The sequence below is a fragment of the Hoplias malabaricus genome, unplaced genomic scaffold (genome assembly GCF_029633855.1).
Source record: "Hoplias malabaricus isolate fHopMal1 unplaced genomic scaffold, fHopMal1.hap1 scaffold_45, whole genome shotgun sequence".
NCBI lineage: Eukaryota > Metazoa > Chordata > Actinopteri > Characiformes > Erythrinidae > Hoplias > Hoplias malabaricus.
In genome coordinates, this window is record NW_027101075.1 from 365,001 (window position 1) to 382,500 (window position 17,500).

A 17,500-nucleotide genomic window follows, 5' to 3' on the forward strand; every position below is an offset into this window, starting at 1 on the left:
GCGGGCCTCCGTGCCCGGGGCGAGTCCCTCCGGGGACAGTGACAGGTGGGGAGTTTGACTGGGGCGGTACACCTGTCAAAGCGTAACGCAGGTGTCCTAAGGCGGGCTCAGGGAAGGACAGAAACCTCCCGTAGAGCATAAGGGCAAAAGCCGGCTTGATCCTGATTTTCAGTATGAATACGGACCGTGAAAGCGGGGCCTAACGATCCTTCCGTCTGCTTTTTGGGTTTTAAGCGGGAGGTGTCAGAAAAGTTACCACAGGGATAACTGGCTTGTGGCGGCCAAGCGTTCATAGCGACGTCGCCGTTTGATTCTTCGATGTCGGCTCTTCCTATCATTGCGAAGCAGAATTCGCAAAGCGTTGGATTGTTCACCCACTAACAGGGAACGTGAGCTGGGTTTAGACCGTCGTGAGACAGGTTAGCTTTACCCTACTGATGTTGACCGTTGCTCCGATAGTAATCCAGCCCAGTACGAGAGGAACCGCAGGTTCGGATACATGGTACTCGCGCTTGGCTGTGCAGCCACTGGTGCAAGGCTATCATCCGAGGGCTTACGACTGAACGCCTCTAAGTCGGAATCCCGCCTAGAAGGAGCGATACATCCGCGCCCAGCATCGGTGAGCTTGGTCTTGGATAGCCGGGGTGGGAGGTGCTTTCCTCCCCACCGCCGGTGACGAGAGCCGCATGACACTGGAACCGGACCGGGGCTAATGAACGCCTCGGTCCACCTCCCTCGTCAAAGCAAATGTCTCTTGATCCGGGTGTGAAATGACTCGTAAACGACCTGATTCGGAGTGCGGGTGTCGTAAGTGGCAGAGCGGGTGCATATACCGCGATCCATTGAAAGTCATCCCGTCCACTCAAACATTTGTCGGGGGGAAGGCGAAAGCAAACCCCCGGCCCTCCGGAGCGGTCCAGGTCTGGTTCTCTGGGGCGCGGGCCCCGGAGACTCCGTACACCGGTTAGAGGGAGCCGGTGGCGGGCATAGGGGAGGTGGGTACTCCCCTGTGAAATCCTGGATGACGGTTTTAGGTCTCGTAGTGGGCGAAAATCGGACTTAGTGCAATTTCCGAAACTCTGGTTCTCTGGGGGCGCGGGCCCCGAGAGTCCGTACACCGGTTAGAGGGAGCCGGTGGCGGGCATAGGGAGGCAGGTCGCTCCCTTGAATGGTCCTGGATGTCTGGACTTAGTGCAATTTCTGAAACTCTGGTTCTCTGGGGGCGCGGGCCCCGAGAGTCCGTACACCGGTTAGAGGGAGCCGGTGGCGGGCATAGGGAGGCAGGTCGCTCCCTTGAATGGTCCTGGATGTCTGGACTTAGTGCAATTTCTGAAACTCTGGTTCTCTGGGGGCGCGGGCCCCGAGAGTCCGTACACCGGTTAGAGGGAGCCGGTGGCGGGCATAGGGAGGCAGGTCGCTCCCTTGAATGGTCCTGGATGTCAGCAATTTCTTAAGAAGGGCGCCCTCTTGTGGTCCCATGGCCGAAGTACATGCTCCGAGCCCGGGTATGGCAGTGGGCGGAATGAGACTTAGAGGAATGTTGACGGAGCCATGAGGGGCCCCCCCTGGAGGTCCCATGGCCGAGAAAAGTGCTCCGAGCCCGGGGTGATAGAGAACCGTGAACGCCGCGGTTAAAGACCTCGGGTATGGCAGTGGGCGGAATGAGACTTGAAGGAATATTGACGGAGCCAAGAGGGGCCTCCCCTGGAGGTCCCGTGGCCGAGAAAAGTGCCCCGAGCCCGGGGTGATAGAGAACCGTAAAGCGCGCGGGTTTGGGGCTCGGGTCTTCCAGTGGGCGGAGTGAGACTTAGAGAAATGATGACGGAGCCAAGAGGGGCTTCCCCTGGAGGTCCCATGGCCGAGAAAAGTGCTCCGAGCCCGGGGTGATAGAGAACCGTGAACGCCGCGGTTAAAGACCTCGGGTATCGCAGTGGGCGGAATGAGACTTAGAGGAATGTTGACGGAGCCATGAGGGGCCCCCCCTGGAGGTCCCATGGCCGAGAAAAGTGCCCCGAGCCCGGGGAGATAGAGAACCGTAAAGCGCGCGGGTTTGGGGCTCGGGTCTTCCAGTGGGCGGAGTGAGACTTAAAGGAATATTGACGGAGCCATGAAGGGCCCCCCCTGGAGGTCCCATGGCCGAGAAAAGTGCTCCGAGCCCGGGGAGATAGAGAACCGTAAAGCGCGCGGGTTTGGGGCTCGGGTCTTCCAGTGGGCGGAGTGAGACTTAGAGAAATGATGACGGAGCTAAGAGGGGCCCCCCCTGGAGGTCCCATGGCCGAGAAAAGTGCCCCGAGCCCGGGGAGATAGAGAACCGTAAAGCGCGCGGGTTTGGGGCTCGGGTCTTCCAGTGGGCGGAATGAGACTTAAAGGAATATTGACGGAGCCAAGAGGGGCCTCCCCTGGAGGTCCCGTGGCCGAGAAAAGTGCCCCGAGCCCGGGGAGATAGAGAACCGTAAAGCGCGCGGGTTTGGGGCTCGGGTCTTCCAGTGGGCGGAGTGAGACTTAAAGGAATATTGACGGAGCCATGAAGGGCCCCCCCTGGAGGTCCCATGGCCGAGAAAAGTGCTCCGAGCCCGGGGAGATAGAGAACCGTAAAGCGCGCGGGTTTGGGGCTCGGGTCTTCCAGTGGGCGGAGTGAGACTTAGAGAAATGATGACGGAGCTAAGAGGGGCCCCCCCTGGAGGTCCCATGGCCGAGAAAAGTGCCCCGAGCCCGGGGAGATAGAGAACCGTAAAGCGCGCGGGTTTGGGGCTCGGGTCTTCCAGTGGGCGGAGTGAGACTTAAAGGAATATTGACGGAGCCATGAAGGGCCCCCCCTGGAGGTCCCATGGCCGAGAAAAGTGCTCCGAGCCCGGGGAGATAGAGAACCGTAAAGCGCGCGGGTTTGGGGCTCGGGTCTTCCAGTGGGCGGAGTGAGACTTAGAGAAATGATGACGGAGCTAAGAGGGGCCCCCTCTGGAGGTCCCATGGCCGAGAAAAGTGCTCCGAGCCCGGGGAGATAGAGAACCGCAATGCACGCGGGTTTGAGGCTCAGGTCTTCCAGTGGGCGCTCGTTCCAGCGGCGCGGGCTGGATGGTTTAGTCCGAGGAGGAGTGCTTAAGTGTGGGCCGGATAGGTTCGAGAGGTGCGCTGGGTTCCTGGAGGTCCAGCCCCGGAGGTTTGGAGCGGGCGATGGAGCTAGCGAGGCCGAGTCGGGTGAGCCTGGGCCGGGCATGGGCGTTGGCGGCGATGGGGGTCTTCTCCCCGGAGGTTTGGAGCGGGCGATGGAGCGAGCGAGGCCGAGTCGGGTGAGCCTGGGCCGGGCATGGGTGTTGGCAGCGACGGGGGTGTCTTCCCCGGAGGTAAGTACCGTGGGGGGCAAGCGTGAGATATTCCAGGCCGGGAAAAGTGAGCTAAATTCGGCAAAGCGTTGTTAAAAAGGGGGTTCGGTTGATTTTTTTGTTAAATCTAAACGAACAAAGGGTGCGAGGCGTGAAAATTGCATTCAGCCGTGATTTTTTGGCAAAGTGCTAACCCTAGTGGTCTCCCAGTGGGACGTTTTAAAGTAGGACTTAGAAAAATTTCTGACCCTCTTCGCCCTAGGTAGCAAGCCCAAAACGGAGCACCTCGGAGTGGTAAAAATTCAGAGGGCATGGGGGTTTCCAGTGCGGTGCCGTCAGGACATTAGGGTTCCTTTAGAAAAGACGAAAGTTTGGGTACACCGTATGTAACTATGACAAGCCCAAGGCTCTGGTTCGCCTGTGGGCATGAATATAGTGAGATTTCCGCGTTATCTCACTGGAGGTGACCCCGGAACGGTTCAAAACCTAAGTCGAGACTTCCATGGAACCCCGATGATGGGAGTTTGAAGCCCGAGGAGTGACGCCCTCTGGGCTAAGGTTGCTGGTAGGTTCGGCCCCCCTCTCTGGAGGTCTAAATGACTTCCATGGACCCCGGTGATGCGAATTTGATGCCCGAGGAGTGACTCACCTCTGGGCTAAGGGTGGTGGTATGCCCAGCCCCCCCTCTGGAGGTCTCGAATGACTTCCATGGACCCCGGTGAAGCGTATTTCATGCCCGATGAGGAGCACACCTCTGGGCTAAGGGTGGTGGTATGCTCAGCCCCCCCTCTGGAGGTCTAAACTGACTTCCATGGACCCCGGTGATGCGAATTTGATGCCCGAGGAGTGACTCACCTCTGGGCTAAGGGTGGTGGTATGCCCGGCCCCCCCTCTGGAGGTCTCCAAAACCTAAGTCGAGACTTCCATGGACCCCGGTTATCCGAATTTCATGCCCGAGGAGTGATGCCCTCTGGGCTAAGGGTGGTGGTAAGCCCGGCCCCCCCTCTCTGGAGGTCTAGATTGACTTCCATGGACCCCGGTTAAGCGTATTTCATGCCCGAGGAGTGACGCCCTCTGGGCTAAGGGTGGTGGTATGCCCGGCCCCCACCCTCTGGAGGTCTCCAAAACCTAAGTCGAGACTTCCATGGACCCCGGTTATCTGAATTTCATGCCCGAGGAGTGACGCCCTCTGGGCTAAGGGTGGTGGTAAGCCCGGCCCCCCCTCTCTGGAGGTCTAAAATCACTTCCATGGACCCCGGTGTAGCGTATTTCATGCCCGAGGAGTGACGCCCTCTGGGCTTAGGGTGGTGGTAAGCCCGGCCCCACTCTCTGGAGGTCTAAACTGACTTCCATGGACCCCGGTTATCCGAATTTCATGCCCGAGGAGTGATGAACCTCTGGGCTAAGGGTGGTGGTAAGTGCAGCCCCCCCTCTGGAGGTTTCCAAAACCTAAGTCGAGACTTCCATGGACCCCGGTGATGCGAATTTCAAGCCCGAGGAGTGGTGCCCTCTGGGCTAAGGGTGGTGGTAAGCCCGGCCCCCCCTCTCTGGAGGTCTAAAAGGACTTCCATGGACCCCGGTATAGCGTATTTCATGCCCGAGGAGTGACGCCCTCTGGGCTTAGGGTGGTGGTAAGTGCAGCCCCCCCTCTGGAGGTTTCCAAAACCTAAGTCGAGACTTCCATGGACCCCGGTGATGCGAATTTCAAGCCCGAGGAGTGGTGCCCTCTGGGCTAAGGGTGGTGGTAAGCCCGGCCCCCCCTCTCTGGAGGTCTAAAATGACTTCCATGGACCCCGGTGTAGCGTATTTCATGCCCGAGGAGTGACGCCCTCTGGGCTAAGGGTGGTGGTAAGTGCAGCCCCCCCTCTCTGGAGGTCTAAAATGACTTCCATGGACCCCGGTGATGCGAATTTCAAGCCCGAGGAGGTGCACACCTCCGGGCTAAGGGGATGGTTTGGGTTGCCTCCCCTCTGGAGGTCAAAAAAGACTTCCGTAGACCCCGGTGATTCTAATTTAAAGCCAGAGGACTGGCACCCCTCTGGGCTAAGGGTGGTGGTAAGACCGGCCCCACCCTCTGGAAGTGTTCAAAACCTAAGTCGAGACTTCCGTAGACCCAGGTGATGCGAATTTCAAGCCCGATGAGTGGCGCCCTCCGGGCTAGGGTGGCGGTATGACCGGCCCCACCTCTGGAAATGTTCAAAACCTAAGTGGAGACATCCATAGACCCCGGTGATACTTATTTCAAGCCCGAGGAGTGACGCCTTCCGGGCTTATGTGGAGAAACGCTCGTTTTCCACTATGGAAGTCAAAAGTGTTCAAAATTTCGAAATTTTTCAAAGTATTTACGCACATCCACACATCCGTAGACCCCGGCGATGCGTATTTCAAGCCCGAGGAGTGGTGCCCTCCGGGCTAGGGTGGTGGTATGCCCGGCCCCCCCCTATGGAAGTGTTCAAAACCTAAGTCTAGACTTCCGTAGACCCCGGTGATCCGTATTTCAAGCCCGAGGAGTGACGCCCTCTGGGCTAAGGTTGGTGGTAGGTTCGGCCCCCCTCTCTGGAGGTCTAAACTGACTTCCATGGACCCCGGTGAAGCGAATTTCATGCCCGAGGAGTGACGCCCTCTCGGCTAGGGTGGTGGTAAGCCAGGCCCCCCCTCTCTGGAGGTCTAAAACGACTTCCATGGACCCCGGTGATGCGAATTTAAAGCCCAAGGAGTGACTCACCTCTGGGCTAAGGGTGGTGGTATGCCCAGCCCCCCCTCTGGAGGTCTCGATTGACTTCCATGGACCCCGGTGAAGCGTATTTCATGCCCGATGAGGAGCACACCTCTGGGCTAAGGGTGGTGGTATGCTTGGCCCCCCCTCTGGAGGTCTAGAACGACTTCCATGGACCCCGGTGTAGCGTATTTCATGCCCGAGGAGTGACGCCCTCTGGGCTTAGGGTGGTGGTAAGCCCGGCCCCCCCTCTGGAGGTCTAAACTGACTTCCATGGACCCCGGTTATCCGAATTTCATGCCCGAGGAGTAGTGCCCTCTGGGCTTAGGGTGGTGGTATGCTCGGCCCCCCCTCTGGAGGTCTAAACTGACTTCCATGGACCCCGGTTATCCGAATTTAAAGCCCAAGGAGTGACTCACCTCTGGGCTAAGGGTGGTGGTATGCCCGGCCCCCCCTCTGGAGGTCTCCAAAACCTAAGTCGAGACTTCCATGGACCCCGGTTATCCGAATTTCATGCCCGAGGAGTGATGCCCTCTGGGCTAAGGGTGGTGGTAGGTCCGGCCCCCACCCTCTGGATGCGTTCAAAACCTAAGTCGAGACTTCCATGGACCCCGGTGATGCGAAGTGACATGCCCGAAGAGTGGTGCCTTCTGGGCTAAGGTTGTGATAAGCCCGGTCTCTCCTCTGGAGGTCTGTGGTTTTAAAGTGAATATTTTCTAAGTCCCTCACCTGAGATTTTAAGAGAATCAGGACCCTCCTCAAGCCTCGTAGCGAGTCCGAGGGAGGTTCATCGTTGTCGGCTATGCGAAAGGGGTTCAGACGCCTCTAATCCTGTGGGCATATGGTTTCTCAGCCTGGTGCCGTCGGGATATTAGGGAGGCATTAAATCAGACGTAAGTTTGGGTAACAGCGATGCGAAACGCTATGCCCAAAGGAGTGGCTTCCCGATGGGCTTGAAATAATGGGAATGTCTGCTCTGCTTCCCTGGATGTGTTCAAAACCTAAGTCGAGACATCCGTAGACCCCGTTGATGCGAATTCCATGCCCGAGGAGTGACGCCCTCTGGGCTTAAGGGTGGTGGTAAGACCGGCCCCACTCTCTGGAGGTCTAAACTGACTTCCATGGACCCCGGTGATTCGAATTTCATGCCCGAGGAGTGGTGCCCTCTGGGCTAAGAGTGGTGGTAAGACCGGCCCCACTCTCTGGATGTCTAAAATGACTTCCATGGACCCCGGTGATTCGAATTTGAAGCCCGAGGAGGTGCACACCTCCGGGCTAAGGGGATGGTTTGGGTGGCCTCCCCTCTGGATGTGTTCAAAACCTAAGTTGAGACATCCATAGACCCCGGTAATCCGAATTTCATGCCCGAGGAGTGACGCCCTCTGGGCTTAAGGGTGGTGGTAAGACCGGCCCCACTCTCTGGATGTCTAAAATGACTTCCATGGACCCCGGTGATGCGAATACACAAGCCCGAGGAGTGGCACACCTCTGGGCTAAGGGGATGGTTTGGGTTGCCTCCCCTCTGGAGGTCTAAAAATGACTTCCATAGACCCCGGCGAAGCGAATTTAAAGCCCGAGGACTGGCACCCCTCTGGGCTAAGGGTGGTGGTTAATCCGGCCCCCCCTTCTGGATGTGTTCAAAACCTAAGTCGAGACATCCATGGACCCCGGTGATGCGAAGTGACATGCCCGAGGAGTGGCGCCCTCTGGGCTAAGGTTGTGATAAGCCCGGTCTCTCCTCTGGAGGTCTGTGGTTTTAAAGTGAAAATTTTCTAAGTCCCTCACCTGAGATTTTAAGAAAATCAGGACCCTCCTCAAGCCTCGTAGCGAGTCCGAGGGAGGTTCATCGTTGTCGGCTATGCGAACGAGGTTCCAATGCCTCAAATCCTGTGGGCATATGGTTTCTCAGCCTGGTGCCGTCGGGATATTAGGGAGGCATTAAATCAGACGTAAGTTTGGGTAACAGCGATGCGAAACGCTATGCCCAAAAGAGTGGCTTCCCGATGGGCTTGAAATAATGGGAATGTCCGCTCTGCTTCCCTGGATGTGTTCAAAACCTAAGTCGAGACATCCGTAGACCCCGTTGATGCGAATACCGAAGCCCGAGGACTGGCACACCTCTGGGCTAGGGTGGGGATAAGATATGCCCCCACCCTCTGGAGGTTTTCAAAACCTAAGTCGAGACCTCCATAGACCCCGGTGATGCGAATACCGAAGCCCGAGGACTGGCACCCCTCTGGGCTAGGGTGGGGATAAGATATGCCCCCACCCTCTGGAGGTTTTCAAAACCTAAGTCGAGACCTCCATAGACCCCGGTGATGCGAATACCGAAGCCCGAGGACTGGCACCCCTCTGGGCTAGGGTGGTGGTTAATCCGGCCCCCCCTCTGGAGGTTTTCAAAACCTAAGTTGAGACCTCCGTAGACCCCGGTGATGCGAATACCGAAGCCCGAGGACTGGCACCCCTCTGGGCTAGGGTGGGGATAAGATATGCCCCCACCCTCTGGAGGTTTTCAAAACCTAAGTTGAGACCTCCGTAGACCCCGGTGATGCGAATACCGAAGCCCGAGGACTGGCACACCTCTGGGCTAAGGGGTTGGTATGCTCGGCCTCCCCTCTGGAAGTCTAAAAATAATTAGAAATATTTCTAAGTTCGACAACGAGCACTGGCAGAACTGGACCAAAGACTTCCATACACCCCGGTGATGCGAAGTTTCAAGCCCGAGGAGTGGCACACCTCTGGGCTAAGGGGATGGTTTGGGTTGCCTCCCCTCTGGAGGTCTAAAAATGACTTCCATGGACCCCGTTGATGCGAATACACAAGCCCGAGGAGTGGCACACCTCTGGGCTAAGGGGATGGTTTGGGTTGCCTCCCCTCTGGAGGTCTAAAATGACTTCCATGGACCCCGTTGATGCGAATACACAAGCCCGAGGACTGGCACACCTCTGGGCTAAGGGGATGGTTTGGGTTGCCTCCCCTCTGGAGGTCTAAAATGACTTCCATGGACCCCGTTGATGCGAATACACAAGCCCGAGGACTGGCACACCTCTGGGCTAAGGGGATGGTTTGGGTTGCCTCCCCTCTGGAGGTCTAAAATGACTTCCATGGACCCCGTTGATGCGAATACACAAGCCCGAGGAGTGGCACACCTCTGGGCTAAGGGGATGGTTTGGGTTGCCTCCCCTCTGGAGGTCTAAAAATGACTTCCATGGACCCCGTTGATGCGAATACACAAGCCCGAGGACTGGGACACCCTCTGGGCTTAAGGTGGAGGTAAGCCCGGCCTCCCCTCTTTATTAAAAAAAAACTCTAAGTCCCAACGGCAAATGCCAGAGCTTTAAGCCGAAACTCAAGAGAGTTCGATCGGTATAACTGACTTGACTATCTGCCCTTAGCCCCCGATGGATCATTCTATATATGCCCGGAGAAGTGGCTGGTTTCCGGGGCCAAAAAAGCCAAATGGTCTCCTATATTCATGCGACGGGTGCCTAAAGGTAAGTTTACCCACCCCGGTGAACTGCCTAAGGTCCATAGGCCTCCGACCACTGCTCCCTTAGCGGGGCGGTGGAACGGGCCGCCCGCCGACTAAGTTAACCCATAACCACTGATCGTTTAAGTCTTAAGGCCGGTCGGACCTCGTAAAAAGTCTCCCTCTGGGAGGATCACCCAATCTCCACCCCCCCTCCATCTCCAAACCGAAGCAAGTACCACACGGGAACACTCTGTTTGGGGATTCAGAAATAAATGTATTTATTTCGCAGTAAAACATATCAAAGCCACGGGGGTGCAGAAACACGGAGTGAATCCCGGCTGGGTTGCGCTTTGAAGAGGGTCCGGTTCAGGCCGTTTCGAGGGCGGAAAGACGGTTCTCACGAGCCCGCATCACATCGGCCGCAGAGAGGCCGGCTCGGTAGAAGGCCCGGGCAGTGATGTTGGAGTGGCACATGCTTGTCGTCACTCGATCTCTATCTTCGGCCGGCAGAGTCGAAACCTGAAACAGAGGTGCGAGGTGTCAGAAGTAGGAAGGCCGGGGTTAAGAGCCCACATAAGTCGGATTAAGTTCAACACTCACTTGGTTCGAAACAGCCGTGCGGATCAGGTTGAAGGCCACCGCGCCTCCGAGGCCCGCATCCGTCCACGCGATCCGAAGCAGTGAGTTTGGCTTGCGCAGCTGGTTCCCCCTGTCCAAGAACACGAACCCGTCCCGGGCCCCGTGTAAGTCGCTGAGTGCGGTCAACCAGGCCAGCTCTGTGGCAGACAACCCGATCGGAGCGTCCCCGAACGAGGCGTTGGTCTTGTGTTCACGAACATAAACCACGAAGCCGGTGCCATCCGTGGTGCTGGCTTGCCTCAACTCTCCAACCGTCAGGTTGAGAAACACAACCGACCGGTGACCGGTTAAGACAGACAAAAGGCCGAGCAGGTACCCCTGGAGCATCCGTAGCGTCGACCGGCGGGCGGTGTCCCCCGTCCGGGCCGCGTCTATGAGCTCTGGGATTCGGGTCTTAGCGTGGCTTAGGAAGACCCTGAAATCCGAAGGTTGCGGCAAGCGACTCAGCTTCGCTCTCTTCACGCGCTGGCGATGGCCCAGAATCGTGCGTGCGATGTCCCGATGAGCCTTGGCGAAGGTCAGCTTCAGCCTCTGGAGCTCTTCGGGGCTGACCCCGGCGGTCTCTGGGTCGAAGGCAGCGACGTGGGAGACGAACGCCTTGGCGCTGTGCAGGTAACACTTAACGGTTGTCGAAGCGTAACCCAGTTTCTGAAGGCTCTGTACCCAAGTGGGAACGTTCGTGTGATGGACGAAAGACAGGTCTGTGAATTGGCAGCCGGGCGGGGCGCAGTGAAGCAGGAACCGAATAACGTGGCCCCGTCGCTGGCGAGAGTTCTCGATGTCCTTCGGTGACGCGTCGACCCGCAGGTAGAACTTCTGAAAGTCGTCTACCGAACGGCTGACGTAGGTGTCCCGAAACCGATGCGGGATCACGAGCTGCCTCCCCCGGGAGGTTCGCCGTGCCCGCTCGGTCTCTGAATCCGTGTCCGAGGTGGATTCGGCAGGGGAAGACTCGCTCGGTTGGTAGTCGCTGTCGACCGGCTCCGGCGTGGCTTGGCCCGTAGTGGCTTGGCCCGGGGAGGCTTGGTCCGGCGAGGCTGGGTCCGGCGAAGCTGGGTCCGGCGTGTTGGGTCCCGGCGTGCTTGGGCCCGGCGTGCTTGGGCCCGGCATGGCTGGGTCCGGCATGCTGGGGCCCGGCGTGCTGGGGCCCGGCGAGGCTGGATTCGGGGAACAGGATACCGAGGGCGGTGGAGGGTTCCGCGGCTTAGACTGTTGATAGCGACGCAGAAGGTGGATGGTGCGAAGGCGTCGAGCGGCAGAGAGAGCGATCCGAAGGGCGAGGCCTTTGAGGGAATGCGCCGAGCCCAGGTGATCCGCCGGCGAAGAGAGAGACGGCAGGCCGCAGAGAGGGCAGTCGAGCTGGGACGAATTCTCCCCACTTTGGTCCAGTCCCCGGAGAAAGTCAATGTCGGCAGATCCAAGGCGGTGGAAGGTGGTATAATGGGAAGTCAGATCCGTAATGGCTTGCTCGCAGAGCGGGCAAGCATCAGGCGTGGTTGGCTCCGGCGTGCTTGGGTCCGGTGAGCTTGGGTACAGCATGGTTGGGTCCGGCGTGCTTGGGTCCGGCGTGCTTGGGTCCGGCGTGTTCGGGTCCGGCGTGTTCGGGTCCGGCGTGTTCGGTCCCGGCGTGCTCGGTCCCGGCGTGCTCGGTCCCGGCGTGTTCGGTCCCGGCGCGCTCGGTCCCGGCGTGCTTGGTCCCGGCGGCGAGGCTGGATTCGGGGAACGGGATCCCGAGGGCGGTGGAGGGTTCCGCGGCTTAGACTGTTGATAGCGACGCAGAAGGTGGAGGGTGCGAAGGCGTCGAGCGGCAGAGAGAGCGATCCGAAGGGCGAGGCCTTTGAGGGAATGCGCCGAGCCCAGGTGATCTGCCGGCGAAGAGAGAGACGGCAGGCCGCAGAGAGGGCAGTCGAGCTGTGATGAATTCTCCCCGCTTCGGTCCAGTTCTCGGAGGAAGGCTGCGTCGTCCGGTCCGAGTCTGTGGAAGATGGTAAAGTGGAAAGTCAGATCCGTAGCAATGGCTTGTTCGCAAAGCGGGCAGCTATCCATGGTGAGAGACTGACGGCTCCGAGTGAAGGCGACCCCTTATATAGCCCCCGGTTCGTGCATAATTAGGGGTTATGGGCGTTGATCGCTCCCGTTCGCGTTCGACGTTCGCCCATCTTGGGTGTATGAACCAATGAGAACCAAGACCGATAGCGTATTACTGCCAAAATTAGTCCCGGTTTCCGAGCCAGGTGCCGGGCAGAGCGATGGGGAGTGGTCCCCAAGGTCCGTGGGGCCTACCACTGTCATAAATCCGAGTGGCTTCCACTCGGTCCGCCTCGACCGGGTACCTTTAAGGTCAAGTCCCAACCCCGGATCTCGTATCACGGTGGTATTGGGACTGCCTGTGGGTCTATAGGCCACCGACCATCTGCCCACTTGTGGGGCGGGTGGAACGGGCCGCCCCGTCGATTGTTATAAGCCCGTTGTGTCCACCCCGATGATTCGTTCGATGTATGCCTGGGAAGGTAAAACATTCCTGGGCATGGGGGGTCGAGCGTATGAGGGGTTTCCCCCGTCCCGAAAGAGAGAGTTTTCCGACCGATGATTCGTTCGATATGCCTGCCCGGGGAGGGTCAACTTCCCTGGGCACCGGGGGGTCGAACGTATGAGGATTGTCCCCCTTTTTAAACCCATAAATTTGCCCGTGCGCGAGTCGACGGGGCCGCGTAACCCCCCGAGGCGTTGGCCGGCGGTCATCCGCCGGTCCGTGGGATCTCCCGACCTTTCCCCTCCTTTGAGCGGGACGTGGGAGCGCACCACCGGGCCCCCGGCTGGAAACGGCCGGAGGCAAAGAGCGCATTAGAGGTGACACGGATCGGTCTTCCACAGACCGCGGCTGGAAGTTCGCAGGGTCGGCCTACGGGATCCGACCCTTCGTCTTCTTAAACGCAGACTTCCGTAGGCTCCGGGGGGCGAAACCGTAAACCTTTGCCGACCTCCTCGCACTGCGAGGGGGCCAGGATTTGCGGCTTGTCCGCGTATCGGTCCTACCAAGGACCGCGGCTGGAAGTTCGGTGGTGAGCCCTCGACCTTACGAGATTGAGGGCAAAACCCTTCGTCTTCTGAACATCAGACGGCTCCGGTGGTGGCGTACCGTAAAAACCTATGCCGACTTCCTCGCGCTTTGAGGGGGCCAGGATTCTCTTCCATTCTCTTCCCTTAACGGCTGTCCTTCACGGCCGTTCGAGCTCGGTATACGCGGAGCACCAGGGGCAGGCTTCTAAGCCTAAATACAGTGCTTAGAGCGATCCTCCCCACCTTGTGCTCCCAGCCTCCATGGCTCGTGGATGCCCGTAAGAGGCATGTCCGCTTGTCCAGAACGGTTCCGAGGGGGACTTAGTCGGCCGGTCGATCCAACAGTAGGTCCGTTCAACGTCCGCGTCGGTGGTGCCTTAGGGTCGGGATCCGTTTGAGGGAAGGACCCGGCCCCTAGCCTGCACCGTCCGGGCGAGAATCATACGTTTTCCAAGTTGCCAAGTCGATTGCAGACCCCCACAGCGGGGTCGCGTTCGATCCTCTTCGCTGGTGTCCCCTGAGATCACTCTCACGGGCTCCATGCGCCCCCTCTCTTTCCCCGTCCGGGGTTTGAGATCCAAGGGGGGTCGGTCTGGTTGATCCTGCCAGTATTATATGCTTGTCTCAAAGATTAAGCCATGCAAGTCTAAGTACACACGGGTTTTGGTACAGTGAAACTGCGAATGGCTCATTAAATCAGTTATGGTTCCTTTGATCGCTCCACACGTTACTTGGTATAACTGTGGTAATTCCAGAGCTAATACATGCAAACGAAGCGTTGGAAGGGTTCTGGGGGTCGGCGTGAAATGCTCTCCCGGCCCCTGTCCCCCGGATACGTGCATTTATCAGAACCGAAAAACCCTCCCGGCTCCGGTCGGGTCGCTTTGGTGACTCTAGATAACCTCTGGCCGATCGTTAAGCCCTCCGGGGCGGCGACGTATCATTCGAGTGTCTGCCCTATCAACTTTCGACGGTAGGCTACGTGCCTACCGTGGTGACCACGGGTAACGGGGAATCTGGGTTCGATTCCGGAGAGGGAGCCTGAGAAACGGCTACCACTTCCAAGGAAGGCAGCAGGCGCGCAAATTACCCATTCCCGACACGGGGAGGTAGTGACGAAAAATATCGATGCGGGTCCTATGAACCTGTGGAGCGTAATCGAAATGAACTCAATCTATGTCCGTGAGTGATGACCCATTGGAGGGCAAGTCTGGTGCCAGCAGCCGCGGTAATTCCAGCTCCAATAGCGTATGCTAAAGTTGCTGCAGTTAAAAAGCTCGTAGTTGGATGTGGGGACAGGTCTCGGATCCCCTGTACTGTCCGGGATGGCGTGGGGAGCTCCTTCGGGGGTGACCCCCTGTCTCTGGGTGGATGTTGGGACCTGGTCCCTACCCGCCGGTGTCCTCTGCTCGCCGGCCGCGGAGAAGCCCTTAGCTGGGTACTTCACTGCGGTGCACGGTGGGTTGGAGGGTCCGGAGCGTTTACTTTGAATAAAGCAGAGTGCTCAAAGCAGGCCGACACGTGCCATGTCTGACTGAGCTAGGAATAATGGAATAGGGCCCTTCCGCGGGGCTTCGGGGTCTCTCCTTCGGGACGGCTGGTCGTTCCGGAGTGGGGCTCCGGGGCTTCCACGGTCCTGTTTCGTGGGTTTTAAGGACCGAGGGCAATGATTAAGAGGGACGGCCGGGGGCATCCGTACCACACCGATAGAGGTGAAATTCGTTGACCGGTGTGGGACGAACGAAAGCGAAAGCATTTGCCAAGAATGTTTTCATTAATCAAGAACGAAAGTCGGGGGAGCGAAGACGATCAGATACCGTCGTAGTTCCGACCGTAAACTATGCCGACCCGCGATCCGGCGGCGTGAGGCTAGCGACCATGACCCGCCGGGCAGCGTGAGGGAAACCACGAGTCTTTGGGCTCTGGGGGGAGTACGGTTGCAAAGCTGAAACTTAAAGGAATTGACGGAAGGGCACCACCAGGAGTGGAGCTTGCGGCTTAATTTGACTCAACACGGGGAATCTCACCCGGCCCGGACACGGTAAGGATTGACAGATTGATGGCTCTTTCTTGATTCTGTGGGTGGTGGTGCATGGCCGTTGGGAGTTCGTGGAGCGATTCGTCTGGTTAACTCCGATAACGGACGAGACCCTGTGCCTTAAAAAGTTACACGGCCCTCCCTTGGGTCCCTGTGGGGGCTTGCGGCCCGAGGGGTTCGTCGGTCGGTGGCCGAACTTCTTAGAGCGATCCGGGGCAAGGCAAAGCCGTATGAGATTCGGGGCCATAACAGGTCTGTGATGCCCTTAGACGCCCGGGGCCGCACGTGAGTTACACTGGCTGGTTCAGCATGTGCATCCATCCTATGCCGAAAGGCCTGGGCAATCCTATGAACGCCTTCCCCGCTGGGGATAGGGGATTGTAACTTTTCCCCTTGAACGAGGAATTCCAAGTAGTCGCGGGTCACCAGCCCGCGTCGATTAAGTCCCTGCCCTTTGTACACACCGCCCGTCGCTACTACCGATTGGATGGCCTGGTGAGGTCCTCGGACCGTCTCCGAGGTGCCCCTTTACCGGGGGGTTGCCTCGTTGAGGTGGGAAGTCGATCGAACCTGGGCATCTAGAGGGAGTAAAAGTCGTAACAAGGTTTCCGTAGGGGAACCTGCGGAAGGATCATTAACGGTGACCTGGCCACGGCCGGTTGTCGAGTCGGACTCGAGAGGCCAAACCTCCCCCGGCGGGTACCTTCAAGGTATGGACCGCAGAAGCCTCGTACCTTTCGTCGTCGGCCGACGTGAGTCTCTCCCCCTCCGGGTGGGTGGACGTAGCGAGCCGGCTTCGGAACTCGGGGTTATGCGAGGACCGCCTTAGGTGCATAGGTACCCCGGTCCGCCCCCCTCGTTCGCGGGGGGGAGAGTGGCGCCGGAGCCGCCCGCCGGGTCGTTAAACCAAACATTGATCGTTGAAGGCTTGATTGTGCGTGCGCGAGTCAAAGGGGCTTACTCACCCCCAGGGCGTTGGCCGGTGCTCGCCGGCCTCGGTGGGATCTCCCTGAACCCATCCCCCCGGCACAGGGGGTGGTGGTGGACGGGAGCGTACCGCCGGGCGAAACTCTTTCCCCTCACGGGGTTGGAGCGGAGCTTAAGAGCGCATGCAAATACCCCGATGTTGGCTTCGCAGAGACGGACCGTATAATAGTCTAAGGCCGGTGCGCGAGTTGAAGGGGCCTCACGAACCCCGGATGCGTTTAAACACCCGAAGGAGACGGCCGGTGCCCGCCGGTCCTGACTAGGTGGGATCTACCCAGCGCCTTCCCCTAAGCGGGGGACTTGGGAGCGTACCACCGGGCCTCGCTCATACCCTCCGGGGTGGAGAGCTTGGCTTTGAGCGCACGCCTGAATGCCTTAGACCGGGACCCGTAACGCAGCGAACCAAACCCTGGGCCTCGCCGGGAACGGTGGGGCCTAGACCCGGTCTCCTAAACCACGTAAGTCTCGGGCACCTACTCGGGCGATCGTCCCCCGGGCCGTAACTCCTCGGTCCGGTGGTGACGCCCAGGTTCAATGACCTTCCCCCCTCCACGGGGGGGAAGGCACCCGGCTTGAAATATTGTCAAACGTTGTCTCGTGTTCGAATGGCTTCCTTCGCCCGGCCTGTAACGGGCCGGGCACAAACCTCATACAACTCTTAGCGGTGGATCACTTGGCTCGTGCATCGATGAAGAACGCGGTAACCTGCGTTAAATAATGTGAATTGCAGAACACAGATCATCGATATTTCGAACGCACATGGCGGCCGCGGGGGTCCATCCCGCGGCCACGCCTGTCTGAGGGTCGGTTTACCCATCGATCGGTCTTCCTAGACCGCGGCTGGGAGTTCGCAGGGCCTCCACCTCGGACGGCCCTTCGTCTCCCTAAACCCAGACTCGGGCCTTAAACCCGACGTGTGGCGAGAGCTCCGGACGTAGGGAGAGCCATTAGGTCCGGGTCCAATCCGTCATAGTCTCTCCCCGCTGGGCTCTCCGCCGCCGTCGGAGAGTGGGTACCGTAATACGGCGAGCGGCCGGGGGGTTCGCGCCCCCCGCGCCCCGCAAAACAGTCTCGTAGTGCGACCTCAGATCAGACGAGACAACCCGCTGAACTTAAGCATATCAGTAAGCGGAGGAAAAGAAACTAACAAGGATTCCCCTAGTAGCGGCGAGCGAAGAGGGAAGAGCCCAGCGCTGAATCCCACTTTCCCCTGACCGGGGTGGGCCGGGAAATGTAGCGTACGGAAGTCCGTTTGGTCTCGGTGCGGA

General features: G+C 58.8%; 1 non-coding gene and 2 pseudogenes across 1 annotated transcript; all 3 read left to right on the forward strand.

Annotated features, from left to right (window-relative positions):
* LOC136684522 (28S ribosomal RNA) overlaps positions 1-874 on the forward strand; it is a 4,391-nt pseudogene extending 3,517 nt beyond the window's left edge.
* Positions 875-16,885: 16,011 nt separating this feature from the next.
* Positions 16,886-17,039, forward strand: LOC136684525 (5.8S ribosomal RNA). The gene has a single exon (XR_010799701.1). It is a non-coding gene; the product is annotated as a 5.8S ribosomal RNA (ribosomal RNA).
* Positions 17,040-17,311: 272 nt separating this feature from the next.
* Positions 17,312-17,500, forward strand: part of LOC136684524 (28S ribosomal RNA) — a 10,960-nt pseudogene continuing 10,771 nt past the window's right edge.